Source organism: Meleagris gallopavo, chromosome Z (genome assembly GCF_000146605.3).
Source record: "Meleagris gallopavo isolate NT-WF06-2002-E0010 breed Aviagen turkey brand Nicholas breeding stock chromosome Z, Turkey_5.1, whole genome shotgun sequence".
Lineage (NCBI taxonomy): Eukaryota > Metazoa > Chordata > Aves > Galliformes > Phasianidae > Meleagris > Meleagris gallopavo.
In genome coordinates, this window is record NC_015041.2 from 44,003,048 (window position 1) to 44,007,734 (window position 4,687).

The window sequence follows — 4,687 nt, forward strand, 5'->3', positions numbered from 1 at the left end:
TCTTGGTCTTGGAGATGGTGGTGCTTGAAATGTCAGCAAGCTATCTTGAGCCCCCTTATATTCCAGTGTTCTAATCACAGAATCATAGAATCATAGAATCATAGAATCATGGAAACATAGAATATTCCAGTGTTCTAATCACAGAATCATAGAATCATAGAATCATAGAATCATAGAATCATGGAAACATAGAATGGCTTGGGTTGGAATGGACCTCAAGCATCATCAGTTTCCAAAACTTCTGGCACTGGCAAGATTGCCAGCTGCTGCATCAAGTAGTAGATCAGATTGCCCAAGGCCTTAAACAACTTCAGAGACAGGGCATCCACGGTCTTTCTGGGCAAGACCTCACACTCTCATAATGAAAAACTTCCCCCCTACATCTTTTACCCATGAGGTATCTCCAAGCGCATCTTTGAAGAGGTCAAAGTTGGCTTTTCTGAAGTCCGAGGTTGCAATCCTACTTAATGTCTTATTTCTTACATGTAAAATCCTAAAGTGCACCATGTAATGTTCACTGCAACCAAGGCTGTCAACCATCACAACAACACAACTCTTCTTTTTGACTTCTCCACCTACTGAATCAGAAAGTCATCATCAGATCTCTGCTGGAAACTGCTGGATTGCATGTATGTGACTGTGTTGCTTTTTCAGCAAGTATGAGGGTGAAGGAAGTACCCTACAAAAAACAGTGTCTGTGATTGTGAAGCTACTTTCAGCTGTATCTAGAAGGCCTCATCAACATCCTCCTCCTGCAGTAAATATTCACAACAGTGTTACACATATTAGCCTACCCCTTCTTAACCATAAATTCTCAACTTATTCATCATTTATCTTCATACATTCCAGTTGCTCTCACATATAGAGCAGCTCCATCACCTCACCTTGCTGACTTCTCTTTCCTTCAAAGTACGTAGCCATCTGTGGCAGCATTCCAGCCAGGTAAGCTGTCTCAACATGTCTCAGTAATCACAATGAGATCATGGCCCTGGGACCGCACATAGATCTCTGTTTTTACCTGTTTATTCCCCATGCTGCATGTGTTGGTATAAAGGAACTTCAAAAAAGAAATGAGAGCAGAGGATGAAGTTTTCCTAGATAGGTGCAAAAACATCCTCCATAGCTATACATGCCCTTGAGATGAGTGGACTTCTGGTTCTTGTCTTTGGAAACAGTCAAGGAACATTTGTTACCGTTTTGGTTGGCCTGGCTTATTCTCCAGTCAATTGCAATAGCGTAAATATTGCCATTTTGGACCCCACTCTTCAAATCCTTCAGTTGAAAGTCCACCTCACTGTGCTGGCCTGCCTGCTGCTGAAGATTTCCCTGCTTCTTCTGGACAGATAGATCCCATCCATCCCTAACAGGTTATATCCTCAATAGGATGTCCCATTGTCATAACAAAATTTACAAGTTGAAGTCTATATGTCGACAACAGATAGAAACAGAATAAAGGCAAACACTCTCTTATTACTGCTTAAGGCAGCTTAACTGGCTGTAGGTTAGCAGGAATATAATGCATGGTCTTATAATGTTCCTGCAACTTAAAGAAGATATCTCGCTGAAAACTTTAGGAGATGAAGTCATCTATCTTCTTGTAGAATGAATACTGAAATCAATTGAAATCTATTTTGAGATACTGATAGAATATTCTTTAAGTATATTAAGACAGTGATAATGTACCTCAAATAAGCAGCTAGAGATTTATCTGAACTTAGGAAATCTCTACAGAATATTCTTGGGAGTTTTGCTTGACCATTGTTTGGGATATATTATAGGAAACTATCATATCTAACAGTAGCCTGTTCTAGTGGTCGGTGACCCTGCTCACAGCAGTGGAGTTGAAACTAGTTGATCGTTATGGCCCTTAGAAGAAATCTAAGTAGAAGCCATTTCATGCATAGAATTTCTTTTGTTAGAAAATTTCCCTTAAGTATTATAAAGGAGCTCAAAAATAAAATTTGATTAATCAAAAAATCAGTGACAACAGGAAGTTATGGCTTTGTAAGTATTCCAGCCAACAGCAAATCAATTATGGATTCAAAGCTGTAGTTCCTTCAGTGTTCACAAGCAACAGCATTAACTGCAGTATCAATACTCTCATTCTGATATTCCGCAAGATGTATGCTATCTATCTGAAAGATATTTGTTCCTAATATGCAAGGTAAAAATTTTGGGAAACTGCTCCAACTTCATGTAAAACTTGTGTCAGCTTGACAAAAAGAAAAAAATATAGATTTTAGCAATTAAGACTTAAAGACTGGTGAGTTTAGTGGTTAAAAGCACTAAAATAGTGGGGAGAACAACTTTCTGTTTTCTAATTCATTCTAGCAAAGTGATGTTTTTTTCTAATTATTCCAAAATATAAATAAACTTTACAATCAATAAAAATACATCCAACTCATATTTTCCTTTGGCCAAGTATCTTTATGTCATATAAGATAAAACCACAACTCAGAAATCGCTGATTACTAGTGACTATTTAAATCAAATTGCTCAAAAAATTTCTATGCCATATCAGACCAATTAAACCTTTATCAGTCAGGCAAGGTTACTATTTTAACCCTCTTTTACTTGTTTACAGAGTTGAAGAAAATTAGTTATCATCAGTTTGAAAACTCAGAGTCATTTTCAGAGACTGAAAGAGTGATCTTGAATCTAATTGACTTAACCCTTTAAGGAATGTTTGATTAAATATAACACATACACATACATGAAATATCTTTCTGTACATCTCTATTAACCTCTAGATAATTCTGAGTGACACTTAGCTTAACAGATTTATGGGTCAATCAAGTATCACTATCTGGTTAGAATATAGGCTTGTTTTTAAAGGGAAAGCATTTTACTAAATGACAAAAAATTTGCATAATTAGCTTGACAGAGAATGGAGGTCAAAGACATTTTGTACTTCTTACTGTCACACTCAAAGGCATGAGTATTCTTCAAATAAAGAGGGAACAATCTTTTTCAGTCTAGCCCTTGATTTAATTGCCTGGTGGACCTTGAATTTTTTGGTTCAAGGAATTATCTAGAATTCATTTAGGCAGTGCAAGAAACTCTTATTTGGAGCTGACCTGGTTGTCATTGGTGTTAGCAAAGATGAGATAACAAAGCCAAATGAGCTGCACACATGATACAGTAGTTTTGAACACTAAGCATGGATGAAATAAAAATGGGTATAACTTTTTAGAGCTGGGTCATATTTGTAAGGTACCAAACTTATGCTCAACACAAATATAGGGCAAAGTTGCATAAAGAGATGGAAAGCAAGAGTACTTTACGTTGCACATGTTTTCAGTGATCACTGTTGCTGGAACCTTGTGATTGACTACAAGACTTCTTTCACTGACATTGATATACAATTACAATTGATTTCTACAGATTCTACGTTATTATTCAGTGGAAACCATGAGTCAAAATACAACTATTTTGCATTATAATTATATTTAATTGAATGAAAAGTAATTTTCAAGTGCACTTTAAAGCACATTTTTGCCCTGCAAGGGAACTGGAAATACTGCCTTGAGATACATGCACAGTGGACGATAGTTCACAATTTTTACAGAAACAGTAATAGCACCCTAGTGTAAATATACAAAAATACAATTTTTAATTTCATCATTATGTGATATTTTTTCCCGCCTTACTCAGAGCTCGGTGTTTAATGAAAACCTATTGCAAAGACTTGTTTTATCATATTTACTCGGTAGCCCTGGGTATGTTTAGTACACATGAATTGTTATATATTAGATTATTGATTTCCTTACAAGATTTCCTATAAAATTAATTGCTAATCTATGTGATTGCAGCTACTATTAATTAGAAAAAACACAGGAAGTATTAATTAATTTATCTTCACAACTCCTGGCATGCTTCCTGTTATATATGCAGGATACATCTACATTGTTTAGCCCAGGAAAAATCACTGGCTCAAATACGACATTCATACGACTGAAGCTGGGATGTACATCCCACAGTTCTTTGTCTTGTTAAGTCTTTCTGTAAGGGATTCTTCACTAATCCATCTGCCCCACTATACAGTATTACTGGAAGACATTCTGGGATATTCTCAAGAAGCTTTCAGGGATGAGTAGACCTGTCTGTGTCTATATTGGTGCATTTAGATAGCTGTTAGAAATACGTTTGGGTGTAGCAAAATAATAGCCTTGAATTTTCTTCACTGGTACAAAAGTACTATGCTTAAAATATGGAAAATGAAGAGCCACAAACACTTTGATTTTTGTGATAAGTTTGAGACATCTGTGGTTTCTTTTAACAGTTCATATGATACAGCAGGCTGCCTCATTGCTGTAGTATTGATATCTGTTTCTACTTTGAGCGCTCAGCCTCTCTGCAAATTACAGACTTAGGGTTTCAACGAGGAGCAAACAGAATGGAAAATGTATAGATTGTAGTTACCTGTGAAAAGGCTTAGCTTAAAAGAAATGCCCAATATCATAAAGTGAAAAATGTTTTCAGGGCAATGTTCCCATGATTCCATAAGAGCGTAACTCACAGAATCACAGAATCACAGAATTGTAGGGTTGGAAGGGACCTCTAGAGATCATCGAGACCAACCCCTGCCAAAGCAGGTTCCATACACCAGCTCGCACAGGTAGGCGTCCAGGCGAGACTTGAATATCTCCAGAGAAGGAGACTCCACAATCTCCCTGGGCAGCCTGTT